The sequence below is a fragment of the Hemicordylus capensis genome, chromosome 4, assembly GCF_027244095.1.
Source record: "Hemicordylus capensis ecotype Gifberg chromosome 4, rHemCap1.1.pri, whole genome shotgun sequence".
Lineage (NCBI taxonomy): Eukaryota > Metazoa > Chordata > Lepidosauria > Squamata > Cordylidae > Hemicordylus > Hemicordylus capensis.
The window spans coordinates 278,072-289,842 of NC_069660.1; positions in this window are offsets into that span (position 1 = coordinate 278,072).

Below are 11,771 nucleotides of genomic sequence, written 5' to 3' on the forward strand. Positions count from 1 at the left end.
AATAAATTTTTAAAAAGCTAGCCCTTGTAGAAGTGGAGTTATGGCACAAAATGTCATTATTTTGACATTTAAAATAATGGTCATTATTTTTCAAGCATTCAGATTCTTTGGTGTATAATAACCTTTCCTCATCATGAATGCCTATGAGGATTCAGTGCACACGTTTGTTTCTTCTGCTCATTTCGACTGTCACTGGGCAGTGCCAACTGTCAACTGCCATGTACCAACTGCACACACACATACACGGGTACTCAATTTATTTTTTAGGTTTTTAAAAAAATGTTTAGATTATTTTGTGTCTTCAATACACACCTTCATTTCTTCTGTTCATTTTGACCCCACTCCTTTGCAGGTGGGGGTGGGGAATTAGTGGCACCCCATGTTCCAACTACCCCCCAACCCACAAGCTGCTGGGTACTCAGTTTATATTTTAGGAATTTTTGAGGTGTTTAGACTCTTTGGTGTGTAATGAATCCTCATAGGGATTCATTATGAGGAAAGGTTATTAGACACCAAAGAGCCTAAACACTTGAAACAAATCCTAGAACATAAACTGAGTAGTACCTCACTGCCTTATGGGTGGGAGGGGGGTGTAGTTGGCATATGGCAGTTGACCGTTGGCACTGTCATGGGAGGAGAGCTGGTCTTGTGGTAGCAAGCATGACTTGTCCCCTTAGCTAAGCAGGGTCTACCCTGGTTACAAATGAATGGGAGACTAGAAGTGTGAGCAGCACTGTAAGATATTCCCCTCAGGCGATGAAGCCACTTTGGGAAAAGCATCAGAAGGTTCCAAGTTCCCTCCCTGGCAGCATCTCTAAGATAGGGCTGAGAGAGATTCCTGCCTGTAACCTTAGAGAAGCCGCTGCCAGTCTGTGTGGATAATTCTGAGCTAGATGGACCTATGGTCTGACTCAGTATATGGCAGCTTCCTATGTTCCTATGGTCCTATATCCCACTGTCCAAAAGACAGTCAAAATGAATAGAAGAAATGAAGGTGTGTAATTAATCCTCATAGGGATTAATTGAGGGAAAGTTATTATACACCAAAGAATCTAAACACTTGAAAAATAGTGACCACACATTTTGCTCCATAACTCCACTTCTACAAGGAAAGTTTTTAAAAATGAAAGCTGGGAATCCAGGGAAAATAATAGGAGGCATGATTCAATTTGGATCCAAATCTAGCCAATGGACCACAGATTTGTTTTGTCTCCAAATCACCCGAATCAGCTAGATTCGGTTGCAAATCGATTTGTACCCGAATCAATTTGCACATCCCTACCTGGTGACCTGAGGATTGATTCCACCAGCCCAGCCCAGCCCAGCGGGTAGCAGCATTGGGGATGGGGTGCAGGGGGGCTTCCTGAGGGAAGCACAGCAGGTTCCTCAGCTCAGGGGCGTGGTGGCCCTTGGAGACCCACGTCTTTGGCCCTGTCTAGCAGGACTCGCCCTCCTTTGGGACCGGAGGAGAGAAGCAGCAGTTCAGCCGGGGCCTCTTCTCACCTGGGGAGTTTAGATTTCATTCCATGGCTGAAATGATCTTAGATGCCAGACACTTGCAGTAGCTAGTCCTGGGAGTCTGCTTAGCTGGGCACTTCTCGTAGAGAGCATTAAGCTAATCCCCTTTCCAATTTGTGGGGCTTGCAGCCAAATCTAGGGGCAACCAGTCCACTGCCAACTAAGCAACTTGTCCCCGTGTATAACATAGACTGGGAGCTCACATTGCAGTGCAGCTCTTGAGCATAGCAAAAGTGCAATCTCCAAGCCTGGAGATGCAGTTGCAACCAGGAAGGCTTCTGAGAGCGGGCAGAATAAGCTCAGCCGGTAACACCATCCGTGTGCAAAAGAGAGGCCAGCCAGAAGTGTGACACGTTCTATGGATTTGGGTAGACCTTTGCATTTTCTGCCAGTGCCTGTACTTGTCATACATAATTGATAGGCAGCAGACAGGCCATCTTGAATGGCAGTGATAAAGCTCCCCATTTCCACTTGAAGCAGGCTCTTGGCTGCTTTGCTGGCAAGGGGACAGCCACGTTCCCTCTGCTAAGGATTCCTGGCTACCAAGTCCCATGCAGGACCTTATGGGTGTCCAGTGCAGCAGGGAGGGCCTCCAGCAGGCCGGCTGCTTCTGTCTCCAGGCAGCGGGGGAGTCCCACAGCCCAGCCAGTCTGCTCAGGGCCAACTGCCCATCCACACACCCCCACCCCGAGCAGCCACCACCCACTCAGCCACTGAGCATGTCGAGAGCCAGAATCTCTGTCACGAGAGCCAAAGTACATCAGCTTGACAGCCTTCAGTGGCAGATTAAGCCAGCCCAGATAACTTCCCACCAGCTTTGCAACAAACCTTGGCCTGCTTTGAACGAGGGTGAAGAGATGCAAACCAAAGAGGATGCTAGAGCTGAGTGGAGAAAGCTCCCAAAGCTGAAGGTGCCTGAAATGCTCCATACTGGGGCGTGTCTGAGGAAAGGAGGAAAGGTCACTGCAGGGACTTCAAGGGACCCTGCAGTTCTAAGGGAAAGCTGGTCTTCCGGCAATGAGCATGAATTATCCCCTTTGCTAAGCAAGGTGTGCAGCACTGATTTGCGTTTGGATGAGTGACTACATGTGAGCACTGTAAGACATTCCCCTTAGGGGATGGGGCCATCTTAGTTCAGAGGAAGAACATCCACTCCCTGACATCCCAGGTAGGGCTGGGAGAGAGAGAGACTCCTGCCTGAAACCTTGGGCTGGGCAGCCGCTGACAGTCTGTGTTCGCAATAATGAGCTAGACAGACCAAGGGTCTGACTCAGTAGAAGGCAGCTTTCGGTGTTCCTTCCTGCAGCCTCAATATATGTGCCAGTCAGCATGCTTGTGCCATTGGCTGCATCTATCTCAGCTGTGCTGCTGCCTTACAGCCAAATAAAGTTGTACAAAGGGCATGAACTCCTGCAGAGGGGCTGGGCTTCACCAGTGGAGTAGCAAACTGGCAGAGCTGGGTCCAGGAGGGGCACCTTGTAGCGGAATGTGGCAGGGTGGAAACTGAGGCTTATTAATTTTTTTATGGAACAAAGTTACTAAGGTGTATGACTTAACTCTTACCAAATAATAAACAACAGCCCTACTTGGAGTGAAAGATCATCCTAACAGTCTCCAGCCTCCAAATACAGACTGACCAATTGTAGCAGATTTAACCCAGCCTTTGTCTTAGAGCCAGCCCACGTGAGGGGAAGAAAAATGCTGAATCACCCCCAATCTATGCTTTCACCCACAAAGGCTGTTCCTTTAAACTTTCCTGTACTTAGTAGCTTATTCGCTGCCACCCAATGATTAACATAGTTTAAACACACACACACACACCGGACTTGGGTGGAATTCCAGGGAGACTCTCCTTCTCTTACTATTGGAGAAGTCCAAAAACCTTCCACTTGCAAGCTCACACGTGGTGAGAAACCTTGGTAGCTGAACAATCAAATTGAGGAGTGTTTGCACAAGAGTAAACCCCTTACCAGCCCCGCTTTCCTTAGTTAAAAATCCACTCAAAGAGGCTGGTTAAAATGGCAAAGAACATAAAAATAAACTTTATTCAAAATACTACAGACTTTCTGTCTGAGGCTTTCTCAGCTTTTAGTTACAGGCAAAAATACTCAGTAGATTACAAGGTTCCTTCCAAAAAGCACTCCAGCTGATATTGGAGTAGCTGCGTGGCCCTGTTTGGGAGAGAGATCGATCGGCCCACACTGTGTTGGCAGCAAGACCAGGTCGGCTCTCCCTGCTGTTAAGGCAGGGAGAGTTACTCTGGCTGCGCTGCCAATGCAGTGTGGGCCGATTTCGGCTCCAAATGGGGCCGCGCAGCCTTATTTGGGACCAAAATAACACCCTCACGTCTGACGTCACATATGGGGTGTGTGTGGGGGGGGGCTGCGCTTGCGGCCCCTGATTGGTGACGGCCCGGGTTCTTTGAACCCATTTGCCCAATGGTGGCTCCGCCCCTGATCCCAGCACACCTTGTCCTGTGGCCAGCCACCAACCTTTGAAGGCCCAGGGGTAGCCCTGCTCTTGAGCTAGTTCTGGCCACCTCCCCTGGGAGCAGCGGGGCAGCTGGGTGGCTGAAGCCAGCTCGCCAAGCCCTAAGCTCCCCCCCCCCGTTTCTGAGGCTCCTTCTCCATTGGGTCGCAATTGGGTGTCCTCCTGGGGTCCTTCCAAATGGCAAACAGCTGTGCTGCGCCAAGCAGACGGGTCCTCACCCTCGGCACACCAAGACCTCAGGCGGTCTTCGCAACGCCGCCTGCCGGCCAGCTCTTTCTTTCCGAGAAGAGCCAATGACTCCTTTCCCGCCCGCAGAAGTGGGTGGCGTGGGGGGCGAGTCAGCGCCCACTTGGACAGTGCAGCGCACGGCTCTCTGGGAGGAGGGCCCTGAGACATCCGCCGGGCGATCCTGGATCAGAGTCCCAAAGGCAGCCAGGAGCACACAGTCCGGGCACCCCACAGAAAACAATCTGGGGTCTCCAGGAAGGCTGCTCAGCGCCAGGGCAAAGGACTCAGCGCCAACCTGCCCCACCCGCCCGCCCGCCCAGCCTCAGCCACTGCTGCTGTGTGCAGAGCAAGCCCTCACCCCCAAGAAGCCTCTCCCTGCCATTTGCCCCTCTGCGGAAGCGCCATGCTTGGGACACACGTGCCGCCGCCTCCCTCTGGCCCGAGCTCCGAGGCAACTCAGCTTTCAGGAGGAGCCAGACGTGCACAGCACCAACTGGCCAGGCCTTGTGTCCGGAAGAAAGCCACCCTCCTCCTCCTCCTCCTCCTCCTCCTCCGAGCAGGACCAGGTGCACGGCTGGTTGGCTGAGCCTTGTGGCAGTTGCAAAGCCGGCTCCCCCACACCTTCTCAGAACCGTTTGCAGACGCTCACAAAAATAACAACACACTCAACAAAGGTCTGAGCAGACAAACGTGGAGGGCCCTTGAAAATAAGCACCAAGCACAGCGCCTTCCTGCAGCTGCAGCAACCGTGAGAGCTCTTGCTCTGGAGCCATCGCTGGGGAGGGCCAAGGGGGCGGCAGCGGGGTGGTGAGGGCGCAGGGCCCGCCCCGCCGCCCCAGACCCTGCCCTCCTTCACAGGCCTTTGGGTCCAGGCAGCTGGAAGCCAGGGGGCACTTGCGCCACCCCCTTGACACGGCAGCATTGCCCATGGGCGCTGCCACGGATGCTTCCTTGAGGCTGTGCTTCGTGGGGTCAGATCAGAACTTGCTCTCTGACAGACAGACAGACAGACAGCAGGAGAGAGGGCAGAGGCCCTGGCTCAGGAGGAGGGAACCTGGACGTCCCGTCCCCCCCCCCCGTGACCTTAAGGCCAGCTCACTGAGCAACAACCAGGCCCCCTTTCCAGTGGGGTCTCTCTTCTCTTCCATTGAGCAGAGCAAGCAAGAGGCAGCCCAGCAGAGAGAGGGCCCCTCTAGTGGCTGTTGCTGGGGTGTGTCCCTGGGGTGGGCCTGGTTGACGGTGTGAGCCCCTGGGGGACGGTAGGCCCTGCCTCACGAGGGACAAGCCCCGAGGGGCAAGCCAAAGCAGACAGGAATGGGGAGGCCGAGGAGCTGCCTTTGTGCACGGACAGACAGCCACACAGAGGGTGAGAGCGGACATTTGCTGGGGGGGGGGGGAGAAGAGGACACAGAAGCACAGCCGCTTATCTGATGAACCCAGGGAGTCCTCCCTGCAGGGCCAGCTGGAGCCGGTTCTTATCTGGGCTCTTCAGACCAGCCAGTTGCCTTGCTTGGAGCGGAAGAGTCCGTGAAGGGGGTCACCTGGAGGTCTTGCTTCCCAGCAGAGGCGCTCTAACCCCCCCCCGGGACCTCGGGGCCCCAGTTCGTGGCTTCCAAGGTCTGGGGGGGCTCCAAATGGCCGGGGGGCCTCTGGCAGCCATCCTACACCTGCCCCGCCGAACCTCCGTACTTTTTTTAATGACGGCCACCGCACGGCCAAGGTGAAGTTGTGGGGGGGGGAGTGGGGCAGTCCCTCTCACTCTCCCCCTTCCTGCAGTGGGGGCAGCAGCTGGAGCAACACGGGGGCCCAGGGTCGGCGGAAAGCAAGGAGCGCATGGCAGGGGGGCGCTGGCATTGGGAGGGCACCTGCTGCGCCCAGCGACTTTTGTCAAATGAAACCCAGTTTGTCCAGCGGTTCCCCGGGTTCCTTTGTACCTAGTATCACTTCAGGCGGATGTGGCTTCTCTGAGTGCTTGTTCTTCCTAAGAATTCTCTCTAGCTAATGCTACATAACTGCTGTGCCCTCAAACGCCTTGCAGGTTGCAAAGGGATTTTTCAGGCTCCTACTTTACAGTGGGACTGGAGTGCAGGGAACACATGCTAGGGAGAGGAGAGTCCCCAAATGTGCCTAGCAAAACCACCCCTGTGAGAGGAGCCCGGCCCCTGTGGGTCTGCGAAAGCAAGAGGCCAGCCCAGAAGACGTTCTGTTAAGCCTCCCTCTGGAAACCTTGGCCCCTCCTTTCCAAATCACAGAGCTTTGCTAGGACTCCCCCCCCCCCCGACAGCCACTTTGGGTTCTCCTGCGTAACCAGGTGAGTAGCCAGCTGAGCCCCCGCCAGGAGGAAGGTGCAGCCTCGCCGGGGGGGGGGTCCCTGCTTTGTGCTGGGGAGGCGGGGTGGAGAGCCAGGCAAAGGGGAACCCTCCAAACAGCCAGCAAGGGGAGGGTTGCCCAATTCCTTGTCCCAAAGCTGGCAGGAAAGCCAAAAGATTCCGTCCCTTTCAGAGCAGGATTTACATTCTGCCCAAGCAGGCAGCTAGTTCACGATCCTTCAGCCCCCAAACCCCCCCCCCCCCGCCCCAGGCAGCAAAAGCTAAGTTGTGTGTGTGTGTGTGTGTGTGACTGTATAAACTCCAGCTGCAACTGGGGGTGATGGGAGTTGTGGTCCGACAACATCTGCAGCAGAGCCCCAGCCTGGACACCCCTGTTTTAAGTGTACAATTCAAATCACTGAGAGCCGCTAGTCACTGTAAAAAAGGGTTTAAAAAACAAACACACACCACTGCCATGGACCTCTCCCCTTGCAGCAACTCAAGAGAGCTGTGTTTGGAAATTATCCTAGATATCTCCTAAGGAGGAGGACAGATTTGTTTTCTTTATGCTCTGCCAAAGCGTTTGCACTTCAACTCACTGATGGATAGAAGCGGAGCAAGGTAGAAAATGAAACACGGGTCCATCCAGGAGAAGTCTTAGCTATACAAATAGTTCATTAACCTACATACTCACCCCTTGTAACCACACAATAGAAAACGGATAAAAACCCATCTAATTTCTATGGTCCCCACCAAAAGAATTCCCCATTATTAGAGCTCACCGTATAGGTGAGGCTTCTCAGCCTTGGGTCCTCAGATGTTTTTGGATAACAACTCCCATCATTCCCAGCCCTTTTGGCTGGGGATGATGGGAGTTGTAGTCCAAGTATATCTGGGGATCCAAGGTTGAGAAGCCCTACCCTATAGGACACACAAGACATCCTTTGAGCCACAGACAGCTCCTTGTGTGAGGATCTTTTCTTCATCATTCTTCGTCAGCACCCTGGCAATTTCTCATTAGGCTTTCACAACATCTCATTAGTCCTGGAGGGAGCCAATGGTTTCCAATGCTCTGGCTTCCAGAGGTCAGAGAGTCCTGTGGCTGCGATTTCCTGCTGCCTGCCTCTTATCTGCCTAATTGGCTTTTCTGGTATGGACATGAGTGCCTCTGTTTCGGCTTCCTCTGACCTTCCCCAGAGGCTTCAGGCGAGGCATGCATGCCAGAGGAGAGAAGAACTCGGTGGCCAAGCAGCTCAGGTTCACCACCATGTCCTCGCAGCCCAGCAGCAGGGGAGGGAGTGGCTGGCCTCACCGCTTCCATAGGGGCCCGAACCTTTAAGCAGCATCCATCATCATCATCATCATCGCCACCATCTGAGTGCCACTATCCAAGGCGGGGCTGTGGGCCTGGGCTCCTCTGGGACTGTAGCAATGCCCCTACTCCGCTTGCAAGCATTTGGCTGGTTCTGGGCTGTGAGGCTCCCGGGCAGCGGCGAAGCCAAACATCTGTGTCTGGCAGCGGCTCTCCAAGGTCTCGGGCAGCAGTTTTTCTAACCCTTTTTATCACCCACTGGAAATCCTGGGGGATTTAACCTGGAAGCTTCTGCCCTGCCAAATAGGTGCTCTGCCGCATCTGAAGCAAGGGTTGGGCTACTTGCGTGGAGGAGAGGGGCTGGTGGTGGAGGGGGAAAGCAGGGGGGTGCCAGCGCCACTGCGGGCAGGAGCCTGGCTCAGGGGAGGCCGGCCCCTCCTCTCCTGCTCCCTGCTGTGTCTCTGAGTGCGCCTAGGCAAGCTCAGGCCCCAGGGCGCCTGCAGCCCCCCCTCCACCCCCTCACCCACAGCGCCCCCCCCCATGTGTTCCATGCCTTTCAGACCTTGGGAAGAATTCCAGCCTGTCATTTCAAGCTCCGCTTCTGCCCACGGGGTGAACCAACACAGGTCCGTGGAGGCCTCTGGCAAGACTCTGGCCACAGCGCAGGTGCGTGGGGAGGCCGGCCCATTCCAGCCACGGGTCTCCCAGCAGAGGCCTTTGGCCAGGCCAACCAGCCCCTGGCTGCTGGGGTGGCAGGAAAGCCAAGCCTCGCATGCAAGAAGTCCCAGCTTCTGTCCCAGCCAGCATCTCCAGTTCGGGCTGGGAAGGCGCCTCGCACTGCCCGTCCACACCGGGAGTACCGGGCTCAGTGGACCAATGGCCGGACTCCCGAGTGGGCCCCGAAACACGGAAACAGAGGGAGCGGCTGTAGCAGGAGACGGGCGGTTCAGTCCCCAAATAGCAAAGCAAGACCCGTTGGGTGAGAAAGCAGCAAAGCAAGAGGTTCTTTCGTGCCAAAGGACTACAAGGCTGTATTTACAGAAAAGGTTACAAAGAGATGTGGGGGAGCCTGCAGCTTAATTTCAGCTGTAGCTCATGCCTGAAGACAGAGACCAAAACCAATCAGCCCTCTCTGGAGAGACAAAATGGAAACGAACGCTAGAAGAGCAAAGAGGGGAGGAGTGCAACACTTTCATCCAAGACACCCCGCCCCCCGCCAGCAGTCACTACGAGGCATTGCAGCTGAGAGCTGATGCTGCTCCAACAACTGCCATATACGGAGTCAGACCCTGGGTCCATCTAGCTCAGGATGGTCTACACAGACTGGCAGCGGCTTCTCCAAGGTTGCCGGCAGGAGTCTCTCTCAGCCCTATCTCGTTGGAGATGCTGCCAGGGAGGGGACTTGGAACCTTCTTCTGCTCTTCCCAGAGTGGCCCCATCCCTTAAGGGGAATAGCTTAGAGTGCCCACACAGGTAGTCTCCCATTCAAACGCAAACCAAGTTGGACCCTGCTTAGCCAAGGGGGCAGTTCATGCTTGCTGCCACCGGACCAGCTCTCCTGCTTGGCCCAGGCAAGAGAGAGAAAAGTTTCGTCTCTCCAGCAGCTGCCCTCCCCCTTTCCTGACCATTCCCAGAGAAGAGGGGATGTGGAACTGCCCGCCCAGACAATCTCTGCCCCAGGATGTGGTGATGACCACTAGCCTGGATGGCTTTAAAAGGGGCTTAGACGAATTCATGGACGACAGTGCTTTCCATGGCAACTAGACTTTTAAAAAAAGAAAATCTTTTTATTTCTCCCCCAACAAAACAACAGAAATGGGGGAGGGGACCATAGAAAGAAAAGAAAGATAACAGTAACTTGGCTACTAGACTTGATGGCTATAGGCCCCCTCCAGCCTCAGAGGCATGATGCCTCTGAATCCCAGTTGCAGGGGAGCCACAGCAGGAGAGGAGAGGGCAGGCACAGACCTCTTGCCCGTGGGCTCCCCAGCGGCCTCTGGTAGTGGGCCACTGTGGGAAACAGGAGGCTGGACTAGATGGGCCTCCTTGGGCCTGACCCAGCAGGGCTGTGCTGATGTTGTGATGATGTGTCCTGTTCAACAGAGTTCCTCATAAGAAGAGCCCTGCTGGATCGGGCCCAAGGAGGCCTATCTAGTCCAGCATCCTGTTTCACACAGTGGTCCACCAGATGCCTCTGGAAGCCTACAGGCAAGAAGGGAGAGCAGGCCCTCTCTCCTGCTGTTGCTCCCCTGCCACTGGGATTTAGCGGCATCTTGCCTCTGTGGCTGGAAGTGACCTATAGCCACCAGACTAGTAGCCACTGAATTTGTCTAAGGCGCTTTTAAAGCCATCCAAGGTAGTGGCCATCACCACATCCCATGTTGTAAACCACCCTGAGTTTTTAATTAGGGCGGCATATAAATGTGTTAAATAAATACATAATAAAATAATTATGCACTATGTGAAAAAGGACTTCCGCTTGTCGGTCCTAGATTTCCCGGCCTTCAGTTTCATGGGGTGACCCCTGGTTCTACTGTTGTGAGAGAGGGAGAACAAGTTCCCTCTGTCCACCCTCTCCACTCCATGCATAATTCCATAGACTTCTGTATTATGTCTCCCCATAGTCACCTCTTTTCCAAATGCCCCAAATGCTGTAGGCCGGCCTCATAAAGAAGGTGATCCCGGCCCCTGAGCCGCTGGGTTGCCCTCTTCTGCACAGCACTCCAGAGGTGGCCACACTGTAGATCTGGAGGGAAAGCTCCCCTCCCCTCCCCTGGTCAGCACTCCCCTCCCGCGCAGCAGCTGGTCTCCTCCTACCAGGCAGGGTCTTCCCCATCTACCCCCACTCCACGAGTCCCTGGCCACTGGAGGTGCTGCTAGGATCGGGCCCCCTGCGTGCAAAGTGGGAGCTGAGGAGGAGCCACAGAGCCCCTCCCTCCCTCCCTCCCTCCCTCCCCATAAGCACACCCTCTGGGCCACGTCTTCCTGGCACTCCCCCCCCCCGTGGCACCGCAAGGCTGGATGGATCGCAGGGCTGTCCACATCTGGCACGGAAGTTGTGGCGCAAAGAGAGGCACCTTTTAGGCTGGACGGTGGGCTCTGGGCACAGCCCTCCTCCAGCTCATGGCCACCTGGTGGCTGAGGGCCCCCCCCCCAGCGCTCTCTCCTTTCTGTGGGGACTTGTTTCTGTGAGAGCCCTAATCACGGAGCCGCCACCGTGCAGGGAGACCGTTCAGCAGCAGCACCAAGGCTGGAGGCAGCATCTCAGCAGCAGCCGCTGCCGCAGGCGAGCTGCTCTCAGGCCTGGGGGGCCTTCACAGGGCCCATCTCTAGGGGGCCGGGCGCGGGGGGGGCAGTGCCCCATGGAGAGCCAGGATGTGGTAGCGCCCTTCCCTGGCGCTTGGCCCGGCAGAGCTGCACCGGGAAGCCAGCCAGGCGCGCTCAGCACCGGGCAAGAGGAGCGCGGAGGGCGGCCCCGTGTGTGCAAACCGGGCTTGACTGGCAGCTCCCGCTAGCAAGCGAGGCCAGCAAGAGGCCTCCGTGGCCTGACCCCAGTCGGAGGAGGAGGAGGAGGAGGAGGAGCCCAGCGTGTCCCCCCCGTGCCCAAAGGCTCCTGGGACGGCCGCTGGGGCCCCTCCTCCCCCCTCGACACCTGCCTGCCAGCCAGGCTCCTCGGGTAGCCTGTCTTTCCTCCCAGGCAGGCTCAGGGGCCAACCCCGGGCCCTCTTCCCTGCCCGAGCAGGCTGGCTCCGGAAAGGGAAGGATCTGCGCCGGGGGAGCCCCAAGGCTGCTGGTGCCCAGGAGGTGAAGGTGGGAGGGAGCAAGCCCCCCCCCTTATGCGGGACTCTGCCAAGCCTGGCAAAGAGACACTGGCTGGCCACGGCTGGGGACAAGAGGTCAGACTCCAGCTGCCT